The sequence below is a fragment of the Phyllobates terribilis genome, unplaced genomic scaffold (assembly GCF_046119375.1).
Source record: "Phyllobates terribilis strain yellow unplaced genomic scaffold, ASM4611937v1 Scaffold_1__5_contigs__length_1240528914, whole genome shotgun sequence".
Taxonomy (NCBI): domain Eukaryota; kingdom Metazoa; phylum Chordata; class Amphibia; order Anura; family Dendrobatidae; genus Phyllobates; species Phyllobates terribilis.
The window spans coordinates 652,858,299-652,880,533 of NW_027362761.1; positions in this window are offsets into that span (position 1 = coordinate 652,858,299).

Below are 22,235 nucleotides of genomic sequence, written 5' to 3' on the forward strand. Positions count from 1 at the left end.
CATTTAATCCATCTTGTTAATCTACTGCGACCTGCACGTCTCTTCCAAGGGGCATTTAAACCGTCTTGTTAAGCTACTGCGACCTGCACATCTCTTCCAAGCGGCATTTAAACCATCTTGTTAATCTACTGCGACCTGCTCGTCTCTTCCTTGGGGCATTTAAACCGTCTTGTTAAGCTATTGCGACTTGCACGTCTCTTGCAAGGGGCATTTAAACCGTCTTGTTAAGCTACTGTGACCTGCACGTCTCTTCCAAGGGGCATTTAAACCGTCTTGTTAAGCTACTGCGACCTGCACATCTCTTCCAAGGGGCATTTAAACCGTCTTGTTAAGGTCCTGCGACCTCCACTGCTCTTCCAAGGGGCATTTAATCCATCTTGTTAATCTACTGCGACCTGCACGTCTCTTCCAAGGGGCATTTAAACCGTCTTGTTAAGCTACTGCGTGGTGCACGTCTCTTCCAAGGGGCAATTAAACTGTCTTGTTAAGCTACTGCGACCTGCACGTCTCTTCCAAGGGGCATTTAAACAGTCTTGTTAAGCTACTGCGACCACCACCTCTCTTCCAATGGGCATTTAAACCGTCTTGTTAAGCTACTGCGACCTGCACGTCTCTACCAAGGGGCATTTAAACTGTCTTGTTAAGCTACTGCGACCTGCACCTCTCTTTCAAGGGGCATTTAAACCGTCTTGCTAAGCTACTGCGACCTGCACGTCTCTTCCAAGGGGCATTTAAACCGTCTTGTTAAGCTACTGCGATCTGCACGTCTCTTCCAAGGGGCATTTAAACCGTGTTGTTAAGCTACTGCGACCTGCACATCTCTTCCAAGGGGCATTTAAACCATCTTGTTAAGGTACTGCGACCTCCACTGCTCTTCCAAGGGGCATTTAATCCATCTTGTTAATCTACTGCGACCTGCACGTCTCTTCCAAGGGACATTTAAACCGTCTTGTTAAGCTACTGCGAACTGCACGTTTCTTCCAAGGGGCAATTAAACTGTCTTGTTAAGCTACTGCGACCTGCACTTCTCTTCCAAGGGGCATTTAAACCGTCTTGTTAAGCTACTGCGACATGCACGTCTCTTCCAAGGGGCATTTAAACCATCTTGTTAAGCTGCTGCGACCTGTATGTCTCTTTAATGGACATTTAAACCGTCTTGTTATGCTGCTGCGACCTGTATGTCTCTTCCAAGGGGCATTTAAACCGTCTTGTTAAGCTACTGCGACCTGGACGTCTCTTCCAAGGGGCATTTAAACCATCTTGTTAAGCTACTGCGACCTGCACGTCTCTTCCAAGGGGCATTTAAACCGTCTTGTTAAGCTACTGCGACCTGCACGTCTCTTCCAAGGGGCATTTAAACCGTCTTGTTAAGCTACTGCGACCTGCACGTCTCTTCAAAGGGGCATTTAAACCATCTTGTTAAGCTTCTGCGACCTCCACCTCTCTTCCAAGGGGCATTTAAACCGTCTTGTTAAGCTACTGCGACCTGCACGTCTCTTCCAAGGGGCATTTAAACTGTCTTGTTAAGCTACTGCGACCTCCACCTCTCTTCCAAGGGGCATTTAAACCGTCTTGTTAAGCTACTGCGACCTGCACGTCTCTTCCAAGGGGCATTTAAACCGTCTTGTTAAGCTACTGCAACCTGCACGTCTCTTCCAAGGGGCATTTAAACCGTCTTGTTAAGCTACTTCGACCTGGACGTCTCTTCCAAGGGGCATTTAAACCGTCTTGTTAAGCTACTGCGACCTGCACGTCTCTTCCAAGGGGTATTTAAACCGTCTTGTTAAGCTACTGCGACCTGCACGTCTCTTCCAAGGGGCATTTAAACCGTCTTGTTAAGCTACTGCGACCTGCACGTCTCTTCCAAGGGGCATTTAAACCGTCTTGTTAAGCTACTGCGACCTGCACGTCTCTTCAAAGGGGCATTTAAACTGTCTTGTTAAGCTTCTGCGACCTCCACCTATCTTCCAAGGGGCATTTAAACCGTCTTGTTAAGCTACTGCGACCTGCACGTCTCTTCCAAGGGGCATTTAAACTGTCTTGTTAAGCTACTGCGACCTCCACCTGTCTTCCAAGGGGCATTTAAACCGTCTTGTTAAGCTACTGCGACCTGCACGTCTCTTCCAAGGGGCATTTAAACCGTCTTGTTAAGCTACTGCGACCTACACGTCTCTTCCAAGGGGCATTTAAACCTTCTTGTTAAGCTACTGCGACCTGGACGTCTCTTCCAAGGGGCATTTAAATCGTCTTGTTAAGCTACTGCGACCTGCACGTCTCTTCCAAGGGGCATTTAAACCCGTCTTGTGAAGCTACTGCGACCTGCAAGTCTCTTCCAAGGTGCATTTAAACCGTCTTGTTAAGCTACTGCGACCTTCACTGCTCTTCCAAAGGGCATTTTAAGCGTCTTGTTAAGCTACTGTGACCTGCACGTCTCTACCAAGGGGCATTTAAACCGTCTTGTTAATCTACTGTGACCTCCACTTCTCTTCCAAGGGGCATTAAAGTCGTCTGGTTAAGCTACTGCGACCTGCACGTCTCTTCCAAGGGGCATTTAAACCGTCTTGTTAAGCTACTGCGACCTGCACGTCTCTTCAAAGGGGCATTTAAACCATCTTGTTAAGCTTCTGCGACCTCCACCTCTCTTCCAAGGGGCATTTAAACCGTCTTGTTAAGCTACTGCGACCTGCACGTCTCTTCCAAGGGGCATTTAAACCGTCTTGTTAAGCTACTGCAACCTGCACGTCTCTTCCAAGGGGCATTTAAACCGTCTTGTTAAGCTACTTCGACCTGGACGTCTCTTCCAAGGGGCATTTAAACCGTCTTGTTAAGCTACTGCGACCTGCACGTCTCTTCCAAGGGGTATTTAAACCGTCTTGTTAAGCTACTGCGACCTGCACGTCTCTTCCAAGGGGCATTTAAACCGTCTTGTTAAGCTACTGCGACCTGCACGTCTCTTCCAAGGGGCATTTAAACCGTCTTGTTAAGCTACTGCGACCTGCACGTCTCTTCAAAGGGGCATTTAAACTGTCTTGTTAAGCTTCTGCAACCTCCACCTATCTTCCAAGGGGCATTTAAACCGTCTTGTTAAGCTACTGCGACCTGCACGTCTCTTCCAAGGGGCATTTAAACTGTCTTGTTAAGCTACTGCGACCTCCACCTCTCTTCCAAGGGGCATTTAAACCGTCTTGTTAAGCTACTGCGACCTGCACGTCTCTTCCAAGGGGCATTTAAACCGTCTTGTTAAGCTACTGCGACCTGCACGTCTCTTCCAAGGGGCATTTAAACCTTCTTGTTAAGCTACTGCGACCTGGACGTCTCTTCCAAGGGGCATTTAAATCGTCTTGTTAAGCTACTGCGACCTGCACGTCTCTTCCAAGGGGCATTTAAACCCGTCTTGTAAAGCTACTGCGACCTGCAAGTCTCTTCCAAGGTGCATTTAAACCGTCTTGTTAAGCTACTGCGAACTTCACTGCTCTTCCAAAGGGCATTTTAAGCGTCTTGTTAAGCTACTGTGACCTGCACGTCTCTACCAAGGGGCATTTAAACCGTCTTGTTAATCTACTGTGACCTCCACTTCTCTTCCAAGGGGCATTAAAGTCGTCTGGTTAAGCTACTGCGACCTGCACGTCTCTTCCAAGGGGCATTTAAACCGTCTTGTTAAGCTACTGCGAATTGCACGTCTCTTCCAAGGGGCATTTAATCCATCTTGTTAATCTACTGCGACCTGCACGTCTCTTCCAAGGGGCATTTAAACCGTCTTGTTAAGCTACTGCGACCTGCACATCTCTTCCAAGCGGCATTTAAACCATCTTGTTAAGCTACTGCGACCTGCATGTCTTTTCCAAGGGGCATTTAAACCGTCTTGTTAAGCTACTGTGACCTGCATGTCTTTTCCAAGGGGCATTTAAACCGTCTTGTTAAGCTACTGTGACCTGCATGTCTTTTCCAAGGGGCATTTAAACCGTTTGTTAAGCTACTGTGACCTCCACCTCTCTTCCAATGGGCATTTAAACCATGTTGTTAAGCTACTGTGACCTGCATGTCTTTTCCAAGGGGCATTTAAACCGTCTTGTTAAGCTACTGTGACCTGCTCGGCTCTTCCTTGGGGCATTTAAACCATCTTGTTAAGCTACTGCGACCTGGACGTCTCTTGCAAGGGGCATTTAAACCATCTTGTTAATCTACTGCGACCTGCTCGTCTCTTCCTTGGGGCATTTAAACCGTCTTGTTAAGCTATTGCGACTTGCACGTCTCTTGCAAGGGGCATTTAAAACGTCTTGTTAAGCTACTGTGACCTGCACGTCTCTTCCAAGGGGCATTTAAACCGTCTTGTTAAGCTACTGCGACCTGCACATCTCTTCCAAGGGGCATTTAAACCGTCTTGTTAAGGTCCTGCGACCTCCACTGCTGTTCCAAGGGGCATTTAATCCATCTTGTTAATCTACTGCGACCTGCACGTCTCTTCCAAGGGGCATTTAAACCGTCTTGTTAAGCTACTGCGAAGTGCACGTCTCTTCCAAGGGGCAATTAAACTGTCTTGTTAAGCTACTGCGACCTGCACGTCTCTTCCAAGGGGCATTTAAACAGTCTTGTTAAGCTACTGCGACCACCACCTCTCTTCCAATGGGCATTTAAACCGTCTTGTTAAGCTACTGCGACCTGCACGTCTCTACCAAGGGGCATTTAAACTGTCTTGTTAAGCTACTGCGACCTGCACCTCTCTTTCAAGGGGCATTTAAACCGTTTGCTAAGCTACTGCGACCTGCACGTCTCTTCCAAGGGGCATTTAAACCGTCTTGTTAAGCTACTGCGATCTGCACGTCTCTTCCAAGGGGCATTTAAACCGTGTTGTTAAGCTACTGCGACCTGCACATCTCTTCCAAGGGGCATTTAAACCATCTTGTTAAGGTACTGCGACCTCCACTGCTCTTCCAAGGGGCATTTAATCCATCTTGTTAATCTACTGCGACCTGCACGTCTCTTCCAAGGGACATTTAAACCGTCTTGTTAAGCTACTGCGAACTGCACGTTTCTTCCAAGGGGCAATTAAACTGTCTTGTTAAGCTACTGCGACCTGCACTTCTCTTCCAAGGGGCATTTAAACCGTCTTGTTAAGCTACTGCGACATGCACGTCTCTTCCAAGGGGCATTTAAACCATCTTGTTAAGCTGCTGCGACCTGTATGTCTCTTTAATGGACATTTAAACCGTCTTGTTATGCTGCTGCGACCTGTATGTCTCTTCCAAGGGGCATTTAAACCGTCTTGTTAAGCTACTTCGACCTGGACGTCTCTTCCAAGGGGCATTTAAACCGTCTTGTTAAGCTACTGCGACCTGCACGTCTCTTCCAAGGGGTATTTAAACCGTCTTGTTAAGCTACTGCGACCTGCACGTCTCTTCCAAGGGGCATTTAAACCGTCTTGTTAAGCTACTGCGACCTGCACGTCTCTTCCAAGGGGCATTTAAACCGTCTTGTTAAGCTACTGCGACCTGCACGTCTCTTCAAAGGGGCATTTAAACTGTCTTGTTAAGCTTCTGCAACCTCCACCTATCTTCCAAGGGGCATTTAAACCGTCTTGTTAAGCTACTGCGACCTGCACGTCTCTTCCAAGGGGCATTTAAACTGTCTTGTTAAGCTACTGCGACCTCCACCTCTCTTCCAAGGGGCATTTAAACCGTCTTGTTAAGCTACTGCGACCTGCACGTCTCTTCCAAGGGGCATTTAAACCGTCTTGTTAAGCTACTGCGACCTGCACGTCTCTTCCAAGGGGCATTTAAACCTTCTTGTTAAGCTACTGCGACCTGGACGTCTCTTCCAAGGGGCATTTAAATCGTCTTGTTAAGCTACTGCGACCTGCACGTCTCTTCCAAGGGGCATTTAAACCCGTCTTGTAAAGCTACTGCGACCTGCAAGTCTCTTCCAAGGTGCATTTAAACCGTCTTGTTAAGCTACTGCGAACTTCACTGCTCTTCCAAAGGGCATTTTAAGCGTCTTGTTAAGCTACTGTGACCTGCACGTCTCTACCAAGGGGCATTTAAACCGTCTTGTTAATCTACTGTGACCTCCACTTCTCTTCCAAGGGGCATTAAAGTCGTCTGGTTAAGCTACTGCGACCTGCACGTCTCTTCCAAGGGGCATTTAAACCGTCTTGTTAAGCTACTGCGAATTGCACGTCTCTTCCAAGGGGCATTTAATCCATCTTGTTAATCTACTGCGACCTGCACGTCTCTTCCAAGGGGCATTTAAACCGTCTTGTTAAGCTACTGCGACCTGCACATCTCTTCCAAGCGGCATTTAAACCATCTTGTTAAGCTACTGCGACCTGCATGTCTTTTCCAAGGGGCATTTAAACCGTCTTGTTAAGCTACTGTGACCTGCATGTCTTTTCCAAGGGGCATTTAAACCGTCTTGTTAAGCTACTGTGACCTGCATGTCTTTTCCAAGGGGCATTTAAACCGTTTGTTAAGCTACTGTGACCTCCACCTCTCTTCCAATGGGCATTTAAACCATGTTGTTAAGCTACTGTGACCTGCATGTCTTTTCCAAGGGGCATTTAAACCGTCTTGTTAAGCTACTGTGACCTGCTCGGCTCTTCCTTGGGGCATTTAAACCATCTTGTTAAGCTACTGCGACCTGGACGTCTCTTGCAGGGGGCATTTAAACCATCTTGTTAATCTACTGCGACCTGCTCGTCTCTTCCTTGGGGCATTTAAACCGTCTTGTTAAGCTATTGCGACTTGCACGTCTCTTGCAAGGGGCATTTAAAACGTCTTGTTAAGCTACTGTGACCTGCACGTCTCTTCCAAGGGGCATTTAAACCGTCTTGTTAAGCTACTGCGACCTGCACATCTCTTCCAAGGGGCATTTAAACCGTCTTGTTAAGGTCCTGCGACCTCCACTGCTGTTCCAAGGGGCATTTAATCCATCTTGTTAATCTACTGCGACCTGCACGTCTCTTCCAAGGGGCATTTAAACCGTCTTGTTAAGCTACTGCGAAGTGCACGTCTCTTCCAAGGGGCAATTAAACTGTCTTGTTAAGCTACTGCGACCTGCACGTCTCTTCCAAGGGGCATTTAAACAGTCTTGTTAAGCTACTGCGACCACCACCTCTCTTCCAATGGGCATTTAAACCGTCTTGTTAAGCTACTGCGACCTGCACGTCTCTACCAAGGGGCATTTAAACTGTCTTGTTAAGCTACTGCGACCTGCACCTCTCTTTCAAGGGGCATTTAAACCGTTTGCTAAGCTACTGCGACCTGCACGTCTCTTCCAAGGGGCATTTAAACCGTCTTGTTAAGCTACTGCGATCTGCACGTCTCTTCCAAGGGGCATTTAAACCGTGTTGTTAAGCTACTGCGACCTGCACATCTCTTCCAAGGGGCATTTAAACCATCTTGTTAAGGTACTGCGACCTCCACTGCTCTTCCAAGGGGCATTTAATCCATCTTGTTAATCTACTGCGACCTGCACGTCTCTTCCAAGGGACATTTAAACCGTCTTGTTAAGCTACTGCGAACTGCCCGTTTCTTCCAAGGGGCAATTAAACTGTCTTGTTAAGCTACTGCGACCTGCACTTCTCTTCCAAGGGGCATTTAAACCGTCTTGTTAAGCTACTGCGACATGCACGTCTCTTCCAAGGGGCATTTAAACCATCTTGTTAAGTTGCTGCGACCTGTATGTCTCTTTAATGGACATTTAAACCGTCTTGTTATGCTGCTGCGACCTGTATGTCTCTTCCAAGGGGCATTTAAACCGTCTTGTTAAGCTACTGCGACCTGGACGTCTCTTCCAAGGGGCATTTAAACCATCTTGTTAAGCTACTGCGACCTGCACGTCTCTTCCAAGGGGCATTTAAACCGTCTTGTTAAGCTACTGCGACCTGCACGTCTCTTCCAAGGGGCATTTAAACCGTCTTGTTAAGCTACTGCGACCTGCACGTCTCTTCAAAGGGGCATTTAAACCATCTTGTTAAGCTTCTGCGACCTCCACCTCTCTTCCAAGGGGCATTTAAACCGTCTTGTTAAGCTACTGCGACCTGCACGTCTCTTCCAAGGGGCATTTAAACTGTCTTGTTAAGCTACTGCGACCTCCACCTCTCTTCCAAGGGGCATTTAAACCGTCTTGTTAAGCTACTGCGACCTGCACGTCTCTTCCAAGGGGCATTTAAACCGTCTTGTTAAGCTACTGCAACCTGCACGTCTCTTCCAAGGGGCATTTAAACCGTCTTGTTAAGCTACTTCGACCTGGACGTCTCTTCCAAGGGGCATTTAAACCGTCTTGTTAAGCTACTGCGACCTGCACGTCTCTTCCAAGGGGTATTTAAACCGTCTTGTTAAGCTACTGCGACCTGCACGTCTCTTCCAAGGGGCATTTAAACCGTCTTGTTAAGCTACTGCGACCTGCACGTCTCTTCCAAGGGGCATTTAAACCGTCTTGTTAAGCTACTGCGACCTGCACGTCTCTTCAAAGGGGCATTTAAACTGTCTTGTTAAGCTTCTGCGACCTCCACCTATCTTCCAAGGGGCATTTAAACCGTCTTGTTAAGCTACTGCGACCTGCACGTCTCTTCCAAGGGGCATTTAAACTGTCTTGTTAAGCTACTGCGACCTCCACCTCTCTTCCAAGGGGCATTTAAACCGTCTTGTTAAGCTACTGCGACCTGCACGTCTCTTCCAAGGGGCATTTAAACTGTCTTGTTAAGCTACTGCGACATCCACCGCTCTTCCAAGGGGCATTTAAAGGGTCTTGTTAAGCTACTGTCACCTGCACGTCTCTTCCAAGGGGCATTTAAACCGTCTTGGTAAGCTACTGCGACCTGCAAGCCTCTTCCAAGGGGCATTTAAACCGTCTTGTTAAGCTACTGTGACCTGCACATCTCTTCCAAGGGGCATTTAAACCATCTTGTTAAGCTACTGCGACCTGCACGTCTCTTCCAAGGGGCATTTAAACCGTCTTGTTAAGCTACTGTGACCTCGACCGCTCTTCCAATGGGCATTAAAACCATCTTGTTAAGCTACTGCGACCTGCTCGTCTCTTCCTTGGGGCATTTAAACCGTCTTGTTAAGCTATTGCGACTTGCACGTCTCTTGCAAGGGGCATTTAAACGTCTTGTTAAGCTACTGCGACCTGCACGTCTCTTCCAATGGGCATGTACACCGTCTTGTTAAGCTACTGCGACCTGCACGTCTCTTCCAAGGGGCATTTAAACCGTCTTGTTAAGCTACTGCGACCTGCACGTCTCTTCCAAGGGGCATTTAAACCGTCTTGTTAAGCTACTGCGACCTCCACCTCTCTTCCAATGGGCATTTAAACCGTCTTGTTAAGCTACTGCGACCTGCACGTCTCTACCAAGGGGCATTTAAACTGTCTTGTTAAGCTACTGCGACCTGCACCTCTCTTTCAAGGGGCATTTAAACCGTCTTGCTAAGCTACTGCGACCTGCGCGTCTCTTCCAAGGGGCATTTAAACCGTCTTGTTAAGCTACTGCGACCTGCACGTCTCTTCCAAGGGGCATTTAAACCGTCTTGTTAAGCTACTGCGACCTGCACATCTCTTCCAAGGGGCATTTAAACCGTCTTGTTAAGGTACTGCTAACTCCACTGCTCTTCCAAGGGGCAATTAATCCATCTTGTTCATCTACTGCGACCTGCACGTGTCTTCCAAGGGGCATTTAAACCGTCTTGTTAAGCTACTGCGAACTGCACGTCTCTTCCAAGGGGCAATTAAACTGTCTTGTTAAGCTACTGCGACCTGAACTTCTCTTCCAAGGCGCATTTCAACCGTCTTGTTAAGCTACTGCGACATGCACGTCTCTTCCAAGGGGCATTTAAACCGTCTTGTTAAACTACTGCGACCTGCACATCTCTTGCAAGGGGCATTTAAACCGTCTTGTTAAGCTACTGCGACCTTCACTGCTCTTCCAAAGGGCATTTTAAGCGTCTTGATAAGCTACTGTGACCTGCACGTCTCTACCAAGGGGCATTTAAACCGTCTTGTTAATCTACTGCGACCTGCACGTCTCATCCAAGGGGCATTTAATCCGTCTTGTTAAGCTACTGCGACCTGCACGTCTCTTCCAAGTGGCATTTAAACCGTCTTGTTAAGCTACTGCGACCTGCCTGTCTCTGCCAAGGGGAATTTAAACCGTCTTGTTAAGCTACTGTGACCTGTACGTCTCTTCCAAGGGGCATTTAAATCGTCTAGTTAAGCTACTGTGACCTGCACTTCTCTTCCAAGGGGCATTTAAACCATCTTGATAAGCTACTGCGACATGTACGTCTCTTCCAATGGGCATTTAAACCGTCTTGTTAAGCTACTGCGACCTGCATGTCTCTTCCAAGGGGCATTTAAACTGTCTTGGTAAGCTACTGCGACCTCCACCTCCCTTCCAAGGGGCATTTAAACCGTCTTGTTAAGCTACTGCGACCTGCATGTCTCTTACAAGGGGCATTTAAACCGTCTTGATAAGCTACTGCGACCTGCACGTCTCTTCCAAGGGGCATTTAAACCGTCTTGTTAAGCTACTGCGACATGCACATCTCTTCCAAGGGGCATTTAAACCCTCTTGTTAAGCTACTGCGACCTGCACATCTCTTCCAAGGGGCATTTAAACTGTCTTGGTAAGCTACTGCAACCTCCACCTCTCTTCCAAGGGGCATTTAAACCGTCTTGTTAAGCTACTGCGACATCCACCACTCTTCCATGGGGCATTTAAAGGGTCTTGTTAAGATACTGCGACCTGCACGTCTCTTCCAAGGGGCATTTAAACCGTCTTGGTAAGCTACTGCGACCTGCAAGCCTCTTCCAAGGGGCATTTAAACCGTCTTGTTAAGCTACTGCGACCTGCACATCTCTTCCAAGGGGCATTTAAACCATCTTCTTAAGCTACTGCGACCTGCATGTCTTTTCCAAGGGGCATTTAAACCGTCTTGTTAAGCTACTGCGACCTGCATGTCTTTTCCCAGGTGCATTTAAACCGTCTTGTTAAGCTACTGTGACCTGCATGTCTTTTCCAAGGGGCACTTAAACCGTCTTGTTAAGCTACTGTGACCTCCACCTCTCTTCCAATGGGCATTTAAACCATCTTGTTAAGCTACTGTGACCAGCATGTCTTTTCCAAGGGGCATTTAAACCGTATTGTTAAGCTACTGTGACCTCCACCGCTCTTCCATTGTGCATTTAAACCGTCTTGTTAAGCTACTGCAATATGCACGTCTCTTGCAAGGGGCATTTAAACCGTCTTGTTAAGCTACTGCGACCTGCACGTCTCTTCCAAGGGGCATGTACACCGTCTTGTTAAGCTACTGCGACCTGCACGTCTCTTCCAAGGGGCATTTAAACCGTCTTGTTAAGCTACTGCGACCTGCACGTCTCTTCCAAGGGGCATGTACACCGTCTTGTTAAGCTACTGCGACCTGCACGTCTCTTCCAAGGGGCATTTAAACAGTCTTGCTAAGCTACTGCGACCTGCACGTCTCTTCCAAGGGGCATTTAAACCGTCTTGTTAAGCTACTGCGGCCTGCACGTCTCTTCCAAGGGGCATTTAAACCGTCTTATTAAGCTACTGCAACCTGCACATCTCTTCCAAGGGGCATTTAAACCGTCTTGTTAAGCTACTGCCACCTCCACTGCTCTTCCAAGGGGCATTTAATCCATCTTGTTAATCTACTGCGACCTGCATATCTCTTCCAAGCGGCATTTAAACCATCTTGTTAAGCTACTGCGACCTGCATGTCTTTTCCAAGGGGCATTTAAACCGTCTTGTTAAGCTACTGTGACCTGCATGTCTTTTCCAAGGGTCATTTAAACCGTCTTGTTAAGCTACTGTGACCTCCACCTCTCTTCCAATGGGCATTTAAACCATGTTGTTAAGCTACTGTGACCTGCATGTCTTTTCCAAGGGGCATTTAAACCATCTTGTTAAGCTACTGTGACCTCGACCGCTCTTCCAATGGGCATTTAAACCATCTTGTTAAGCTACTGCGACCTGCTCGTCTCTTCCTTGGGGCATTTAAACCGTCTTGTTAAGCTATTGCGACTTACACGTCTCTTGCAAGGGGCATTTAAACCGTCTTGTTAAGCTACTGTCACCTGCACGTCTCTTCCAAGGGGCATGTACACCGTCTTGTTAAGCTACTGCGACCTGCACGTCTCTTCCAAGGGGCATTTAAAGCATCTTGTTAAGCTACTGCGACCTGCACGTCTCTTCCAAGGGGCATTTAAACCGTCTTGTTAAGCTACTGCGACCTCCACCTCTCTTCCAATGGGCATTTAAACCGTCTTGTTAAGCTACTGCGACCTGCACGTCTCTACCAAGGGGTCATTTAAACTGTCTTGTTAATCTACTGCGACCTGCACCTCTCTTTCAAGGGGCATTTAAACCGTCTTGCTAAGCTACTGCGACCTGCACGTCTCTTCCAAAGGGCATTTAAACCATCTTGTTAAGCTACTGCGACCTGCACGTCTCTTCCAAGGGGCATTTAAACCGTCTTGTTAAGCTACTGCGACCTGCACATCTCTTCCAAGGGGCATTTAAACTGTCTTGTTAAGGTACTGCGACCTCCACTGCTCTTCCAAGGGGCATTTAATCCATCTTGTTAATCTACTGCGACCTGCATGTCTCTTCCAAGGGGCATTTAAACCGTCTTGTTAAGCTACTGCGACCTGCATGAATTTTCCAAGGGGCATTTAAACCGTCTTGTTAAGCTACTGCGACCTGCATGTCTTTTCCAAGGGGCATTTAAACCGTCTTGTTAAGCTACTGTGACCTGCATGTCTTTTCCAAGGGGCATTTAAACCGTTTGTTAAGCTACTGTGACCTCCACCTCTCTTCCAATGGGCATTTAAACCATGTTGTTAAGCTACTGTGACCTGCATGTCTTTTCCAAGGGGCATTTAAACCGTCTTGTTAAGCTACTGTGACCTGCTCGGCTCTTCCTTGGGGCATTTAAACCATCTTGTTAAGCTACTGCGACCTGGACGTCTCTTGCAAGGGGCATTTAAACCATCTTGTTAATCTACTGCGACCTGCTCGTCTCTTCCTTGGGGCATTTAAACCGTCTTGTTAAGCTATTGCGACTTGCACGTCTCTTGCAAGGGGCATTTAAACCGTCTTGTTAAGCTACTGTGACCTGCACGTCTCTTCCAAGGGGCATTTAAACCGTCTTGTTAAGCTACTGCGACCTGCACATCTCTTCCAAGGGGCATTTAAACCGTCTTGTTAAGGTCCTGCGACCTCCACTGCTCTTCCAAGGGGCATTTAATCCATCTTGTTAATCTACTGCGACCTGCACGTCTCTTCCAAGGGGCATTTAAACCGTCTTGTTAAGCTACTGCGAACTGCACGTCTCTTCCAAGGGGCAATTAAACTGTCTTGTTAAGCTACTGCGACCTGCACGTCTCTTCCAAGGGGCATTTAAACAGTCTTGTTAAGCTACTGCGACCACCACCTCTCTTCCAATGGGCATTTAAACCGTCTTGTTAAGCTACTGCGATCTGCACGTCTCTACCAAGGGGCATTTAAACTGTCTTGTTAAGCTACTGCGACCTGCACCTCTCTTTCAAGGGGCATTTAAACCGTCTTGCTAAGCTACTGCGACCTGCACGTCTCTTCCAAGGGGCATTTAAACCGTCTTGTTAAGCTACTGCGATCTGCACGTCTCTTCCAAGGGGCATTTAAACCGTGTTGTTAAGCTACTGCGACCTGCACATCTCTTCCAAGGGGCATTTAAACCATCTTGTTAAGGTACTGCGACCTCCACTGCTCTTCCAAGGGGCATTTAATCCATCTTGTTAATCTACTGCGACCTGCACGTCTCTTCCAAGGGACATTTAAACCGTCTTGTTAAGCTACTGCGAACTGCACGTCTCTTCCAAGGGGCAATTAAACTGTCTTGTTAAGCTACTGCGACCTGCACTTCTCTTCCAAGGGGCATTTAAACCGTCTTGTTAAGCTACTGCGACATGCACGTCTCTTCCAATGGGCATTTAAACCATCTTGTTAAGCTGCTGCGACCTGTATGTCTCTTTAATGGACATTTAAACCGTCTTGTTATGCTGCTGCGACCTGTATGTCTCTTCCAAGGGGCATTTAAACCGTCTTGTTAAGCTACTGCGACCTGGACGTCTATTCCAAGGGGCATTTAAACCATCTTGTTAAGCTACTGCGACCTGCACGTCTCTTCCAAGGGGCATTTAAACCGTCTTGTTAAGCTACTGCGACCTGCACGTCTCTTCCAAGGGGCATTTAAACCGTCTTGTTAAGCCACTGCGACCTGCACGTTTCTTCAAAGGGGCATTTAAACCATCTTGTTAAGCTTCTGCGACCTCCACGTCTCTTCCAAGGGGCATTTAAACCGTCTTGTTAAGCTACTTCGACCTGGACGTCTCTTCCAAGGGGCATTTAAACCGTCTTGTTAAGCTACTGCGACCTGCACGTCTCTTCCAAGGGGTATTTAAACCGTCTTGTTAAGCTACTGCGACCTGCACGTCTCTTCCAAGGGGCATTTAAACCGTCTTGTTAAGCTACTGCGACCTGCACGTCTCTTCCAAGGGGCATTTAAACCGTCTTGTTAAGCTACTGCGACCTGCACGTCTCTTCAAAGGGGCATTTAAACTGTCTTGTTAAGCTTCTGCGACCTCCACCTATCTTCCAAGGGGCATTTAAACCGTCTTGTTAAGCTACTGCGACCTGCACGTCTCTTCCAAGGGGCATTTAAACTGTCTTGTTAAGCTACTGCGACCTCCACCTCTCTTCCAAGGGGCATTTAAACCGTCTTGTTAAGCTACTGCGACCTGCACGTCTCTTCCAAGGGGCATTTAAACCGTCTTGTTAAGCTACTGCGACCTGCACGTCTCTTCCAAGGGGCATTTAAACCTTCTTGTTAAGCTACTGCGACCTGGACGTCTCTTCCAAGGGGCATTTAAATCGTCTTGTTAAGCTACTGCGACCTGCACGTCTCTTCCAAGGGGCATTTAAACCCGTCTTGTAAAGCTACTGCGACCTGCAAGTCTCTTCCAAGGTGCATTTAAACCGTCTTGTTAAGCTACTGCGACCTTCACTGCTCTTCCAAAGGGCATTTTAAGCGTCTTATTAAGCTACTGTGACGTGCACGTCTCTACCAAGGGGCATTTAAACCGTCTTGTTAATCTACTGTGACCTCCACTTCTCTTCCAAGGGGCATTAAAGTCGTCTGGTTAAGCTACTGCGACCTGCACGTCTCTTCCAAGGGGCATTTAAACCGTCTTGTTAAGCTACTGCGACCTGCACGTCTCTTCAAAGGGGCATTTAAACCATCTTGTTAAGCTTCTGCGACCTCCACCTCTCTTCCAAGGGGCATTTAAACCGTCTTGTTAAGCTACTGCGACCTGCACGTCTCTTCCAAGGGGCATTTAAACTGTCTTGTTAAGCTACTGCGACCTCCACCTCTCTTCCAAGGGGCATTTAAACCGTCTTGTTAAGCTACTGCGACCTGCACGTCTCTTCCAAGGGGCATTTAAACCGTCTTGTTAAGCTACTGCAACCTGCACGTCTCTTCCAAGGGGCATTTAAACCGTCTTGTTAAGCTACTTCGACCTGGACGTCTCTTCCAAGGGGCATTTAAACCGTCTTGTTAAGCTACTGCGACCTGCACGTCTCTTCCAAGGGGTATTTAAACCGTCTTGTTAAGCTACTGCGACCTGCACGTCTCTTCCAAGGGGCATTTAAACCGTCTTGTTAAGCTACTGCGACCTGCACGTCTCTTCCAAGGGGCATTTAAACCGTCTTGTTAAGCTACTGCGACCTGCACATCTCTTCAAAGGGGCATTTAAACTGTCTTGTTAAGCTTCTGCGACCTCCACCTATCTTCCAAGGGGCATTTAAACCGTCTTGTTAAGCTACTGCGACCTGCACGTCTCTTCAAAGGGGCATTTAAACCGTCTTGTTAAGCTACTGCGACCTGCACGTCTCTTCCAAGGGGCATTTAAACCGTCTTGTTAAGCTACTGCGACCTGCACGTCTCTTCCAAGGGGCATTTAAACCTTCTTGTTAAGCTACTGCGACCTGGACGTCTCTTCCAAGGGGCATTTAAATCGTCTTGTTAAGCTGCTGCGACCTGCACGTCTCTTCCAAGGGGCATTTAAACCCGTCTTGTAAAGCTACTGCGACCTGCAAGTCTCTTCCAAGGTGCATTTAAACCGTCTTGTTAAGCTACTGCGACCTTCACTGCTCTTCCAAAGGGCATTTTAAGCGTCTTGTTAAGCTACTGTGACCTGCACGTCTCTACCAAGGGGCATTTAAACCGTCTTGTTAATCTACTGTGACCTCCACTTCTCTTCCAAGGGGCATTAAAGTCGTCTGGTTAAGCTACTGCGACCTGCACGTCTCTTCCAAGGGGCATTTAAACCGTCTTGTTAAGCTACTGCGAACTGCACGTCTCTTCCAATGGGCATTTGAACTGTCTTGTTAAACTACTGCGACCTGCACGTCTCTTCCAAGGGGCATTTAAACCGTCTTGTTAAGCTACTGTGACCTGCACTTCTCTTCCAAGGGGCATTTAAACCATCTTGTTAAGCTACTGCGACCTGTACGTCTCTTCCAATGGGCATGTAAACCGTCTTGTTAAGCTCCTGCGACCTCTTTGTCTCTTCCAAGGGGCATTTAAACCGTCTTGTTAAGCTACTGCGACCTCCACCGCTCTGTCAAGGGGCATTTAAACGGTCTTGTTAAGCTACTGCGACCTGCACGTCTCTTACAAGGGGCATTTAAACCGTCTTGTTAAGCTACTGCGACCTGCACGTCTCTTCCAAGGGGCATTTAAACCGTCTTGTTAAGCTACTGCAACATGCACATCTCTTCCAAGGGGCATTTAAACCGTCTTGTTAAGCTACTGCGACCTCCAACGCTCTTCCAAGGGGCATTTAAACCGTCTTGTTAAGCTACTGCGACCTGCACATCTCTTCCAAGGGGCATTTAAACTGTCTTGGTAAGCTACTGCGACCTCCACCTCTCTTCCAAGGGGCATTTAAACTGTCTTGTTAAGCTACTGCGACATCCACCGCTCTTCCAAGGGGCATTTAAAGGGTCTTGTTAAGCTACTGTCACCTGCACGTCTCTTCCAAGGGGCATTTAAACCGTCTTGGTAAGCTACTGCGACCTGCAAGCCTCTTCCAAGGGGCATTTAAACCGTCTTGTTAAGCTACTGTGACCTGCACATCTCTTCCAAGGGGCATTTAAACCATCTTGTTAAGCTACTGCGACCTGCACGTCTCTTCCAAGGGGCATTTAAACCGTCTTGTTAAGCTACTGTGACCTCGACCGCTCTTCCAATGGGCATTAAAACCATCTTGTTAAGCTACTAAGACCTGCTCGTCTCTTCCTTGGGGCATTTAAACCGTCTAGTTAAGCTATTGCGACTTGCACGTCTCTTGCAAGGGGCATTTAAACGTCTTGTTAAGCTACTGCGACCTGCACGTCTCTTCCAATGGGCATGTACACCGTCTTGTTAAGCTACTGCGACCTGCACGTCTCTTCCAAGGGGCATTTAAACCGTCTTGTTAAGCTACTGCGACCTGCACGTCTCTTCCAAGGGGCATTTAAACCGTCTTGTTAAGCTACTGCGACCTCCACCTCTCTTCCAATGGGCATTTAAACCGTCTTGTTAAGCTACTGCGACCTGCACGTCTCTACCAAGGGGCATTTAAACTGTCTTGTTAAGCTACTGCGACCTGCACCTCTCTTTCAAGGGGCATTTAAACCGTCTTGCTAAGCTACTGCGACCTGCGCGTCTCTTCCAAGGGGCATTTAAACCGTCTTGTTAAGCTACTGCGACCTGCACGTCTCTTCCAAGGGGCATTTAAACCGTCTTGTTAAGCTACTGCGACCTGCACATCTCTTCCAAGGGGCATTTAAACCGTCTTGTTAAGGTACTGCGAACTCCACTGCTCTTCCAAGGGGCAATTAATCCATCTTGTTAATCTACTGCGACCTGCACGTGTCTTCCAAGGGGCATTTAAACCGTCTTGTTAAGCTACTGCGAACTGCACGTCTCTTCCAAGGGGCAATTAAACTGTCTTGTTAAGCTACTGCGACCTGCACTTCTCTTCCAAGGCGCATTTCAACCGTCTTGTTAAGCTACTGCGACATGCACGTCTCTTCCAAGGGGCATTTAAACCGTCTTGTTAAACTACTGCGACCTGCACATCTCTTGGAAGGGGCATTTAAACCGTCTTGTTAAGCTACTGCGACCTTCACTGCTCTTCCAAAGGGCATTTTAAGCGTCTTGATAAGCTACTGTGACCTGCACGTCTCTACCAAGGGGCATTTAAACCGTCTTGTTAATCTACTGCGACCTGCACGTCTCATCCAAGGGGCATTTAATCCGTCTTGTTAAGCTACTGCGACCTGCACGTCTCTTCCAAGTGGCATTTAAACCGTCTTGTTAAGCTACTGCGACCTGCCCGTCTCTGCCAAGGGGAATTTAAACCGTCTTGTTAAGCTACTGTGACCTGTACGTCTCTTCCAAGGGGCATTTAAATCGTCTAGTTAAGCTACTGTGACCTGCACTTCTCTTCCAAGGGGCATTTAAACCATCTTGTTAAGCTACTGCGACATGTACGTCTCTTCCAATGGGCATTTAAACCGTCTTGTTAAGCTACTGCGACCTGCATGTCTCTTCCAAGGGGCATTTAAACTGTCTTGGTAAGCTACTGCGACCTCCACCTCCCTTCCAAGGGGCATTTAAACCGTCTTGTTAAGCTACTGTGACCTGCATGTCTCTTACAAGGGGCATTTAAACCGTCTTGATAAGCTACTGCGACCTGCACGTCTCTTCCAAGGGGCATTTAAACCGTCTTGTTAAGCTACTGCGACATGCACATCTCTTCCAAGGGGCATTTAAGCCCTCTTGTTAAGCTACTGCGACCTGCACATCTCTTCCAAGGGGCATTTAAACTGTCTTGGTAAGCTACTGCAACCTCCACCTCTCTTCCAAGGGGCATTTAAACCGTCTTGTTAAGCTACTGCGACATCCACCACTCTTCCATGGGGCATTTAAAGGGTCTTGTTAAGATACTGCGACCTGCACGTCTCTTCCAAGGGGCATTTAAACCGTCTTGGTAAGCTACTGCGACCTGCAAGCCTCTTCCAAGGGGCATTTAAACCGTCTTGTTAAGCTACTGCGACCTGCACATCTCTTCCAAGGGGCATTTAAACCATCTTCTTAAGCTACTGCGACCTGCATGTCTTTTCCAAGGGGCATTTAAACCGTCTTGTTAATCTACTGCGACCTGCATGTCTTTTCCAAGGGGCATTTAAACCGTCTTGTTAAGCTACTGTGACCTGCATGTCTTTTCCAAGGGGCACTTAAACCGTCTTGTTAAGCTACTGTGACCTCCACCTCTCTTCCAATGGGCATTTAAACCATCTTGTTAAGCTACTGTGACCAGCATGTCTTTTCCAAGGGGCATTTAAACCGTATTGTTAAGCTACTGTGACCTCCACCGCTCTTCCATTGTGCATTTAAACCGTCTTGTTAAGCTACTGCAATCTGCACGTCTCTTGCAAGGGGCATTTAAACCGTCTTGTTAAGCTACTGCGACCTGCACGTCTCTTCCAAGGGGCATGTACACCGTCTTGTTAAGCTACTGCGACCTGCACGTCTCTTCCAAGGGGCATTTAAACCGTCTTGTTAAGCTACTGCGACCTGCACGTCTCTTCCATGGGGCATTTAAACTGTCTTGTTAAGCTACTGCGACCTGCACCTCTCTTCCAAGGGGCATTTAAACAGTCTTGCTAAGCTACTGCGACCTGCACGTCTCTTCCAAGGGGCATTTAAACCGTCTTGTTAAGCTACTGCGGCGTGCACGTCTCTTCCAAGGGGCATTTAAACCGTCTTATTAAGCTACTGCAACCTGCACATCTCTTCCAAGGGGCATTTAAACCGTCTTGTTAAGCTACTGCCACCTCCACTGCTCTTCCAAGGGGCATTTAATCCATCTTGTTAATCTACTGCGACCTGCATATCTCTTCCAAGCGGCATTTAAACCATCTTGTTAAGCTACTGCGACCTGCATGTCTTTTCCAAGGGGCATTTAAACCGTCTTGTTAAGCTACTGTGACCTGCATGTCTTTTCCAAGGGTCATTTAAACCGTCTTGTTAAGCTACTGTGACCTCCACCTCTCTTCCAATGGGCATTTAAACCATGTTGTTAAGCTACTGTGACCTGCATGTCTTTTCCAAGGGGCATTTAAACCATCTTGTTAAGCTACTGTGACCTCGACCGCTCTTCCAATGGGCATTTAAACCATCTTGTTAAGCTACTGCGATCTGCTCGTCTCTTCCTTGGGGCATTTAAACCGTCTTGTTAAGCTATTGCGACTTACACGTCTCTTGCAAGGGGCATTTAAACCGTCTTTTTAAGCTACTGTCACCTGCACGTCTCTTCCAAGGGGCATGTACACCGTCTTGTTAAGCTACTGCGACCTGCACGTCTCTTCCAAGGGGCATTTAAAGCATCTTGTTAAGCTACTGCGACCTGCACGTCTCTTCCAAGGGGCATTTAAACCGTCTTGTTAAGCTACTGCGACCTCCACCTCTCTTCCAATGGGCATTTAAACCGTCTTGTTAAGCTACTGCGACCTGCACGTCTCTACCAAGGGGTCATTTAAACTGTCTTGTTAAGCTACTGCGACCTGCACCTCTCTTTCAAGGGGCATTTAAACCGTCTTGCTAAGCTACTGCGACCTGCACGTCTCTTCCAAGGGGCATTTAAACCATCTTGTTAAGCTACTGCGACCTGCACGTCTCTTCCAAGGGGCATTTAAACCGTCTTGTTAAGCTACTGCGACCTGCACATCTCTTCCAAGGGGCATTTAAACTGTCTTGTTAAGGTACTGCGACCTCCACTGCTCTTCCAAGGGGCATTTAATCCATCTTGTTAATCTACTGCGACCTGCATGTCTCTTCCAAGGGGCATTTAAACCGTCTTGTTAAGCTTCTGCGAACTGCACGTCTCTTCCAAGGGGCAATTAAACTGTCTTGTTAAGCTACTGCGACCTGCACTTCTCTTCCAAGGGGCATTTAAACCGTCTTGTTGAGCTACTGCGACATGCACGTCTCTTCCAAGGGGCATTTAAACCATCTTGTTAAGCTACTGCGACCTGTACATCTCTTCAATGGGCATCTAAACCGCCTTGTTAAGCTGCTGCGACCTGTATGTCTCTTCCAAGGGGCATTTAAACCGTCTTGTTAAGCTACTGCGACCTGGACGTCTCTTCCAAGGGGCATTTAAACCGTCTTGTTAAGCTACTGCGACCTGCACGTCTCTTCCAAGGGGCATTTAAACTGTCTTTTTAAGCTACTGCGACCTCCACCTCTTTTCCAAGGGGCATTTAAACCGTCTTGTTAAGCTACTGCGACCTGCACGTCTCTTCCAAGGGGCATTTAAACCGTCTTGTTAAGCTACTGCAACCTGCACGTCTCTTCCAAGGGGCATTTAAACCGTCTTGTTAAGCTACTGCGACCTGGATGTCTCTTCCAAGGGGCATTTAAACCGTCTTGTTAAACTACTGCGACCTGCACGTCTCTTGCAAGGGGCATTTAAACCGTCTTGTTAAGCTACTGCGACCTGCACGTCTCTTCCAAGGGGCATTTAAACCGTCCTGTTAAGCTACTGCGACCTGCACGTCTCTTCCAAGGGGCATTTAAACCGTCTTGTTAAGCTTCTGCGAACTGCACGTCTCTTCAAAGGGGAATTTAAACTGTCTTGTTAAGCTTCTGCGACCTCCACCTCTCTTCCAAGGGGCATTTAAACCGTCTTGTTAATCTACTGCGACCTGCACGTCTCTTCCTAGGGGCATTTAAACTGTCTTGTTAAGTTACTGCGACCTCCACCTCTCTTCCAAGGGGCATTTAAACCATCTTGTTAAGCTACTGCGACCTGCACGTCTCTTCCAAGGGGCATTTAAACCGTCTTGTTAAGCTACTGCGACCTGCACGTCTCTTCCAAGGGGCATTTAAACCGTCTTGTTAAGCTACTGCGACCTGGACGTCTCTTCCAAGGGGCATTTAAACCGTCTTGTTAAGCTACTGCGACCTGCACGTCTCTTCCAAGGGGCATTTAAACCGTCTTGTAAAGCTACTGCGACCTGCACGTCTCTTCAAAGGGGCATTTAAACCGTCTTGTTAAGCTACTGCGACCTTCACTGCTCTTCCAAAGGGCATTTTAAGCTTCTTGTTAAGCTACTGTGACCTGCA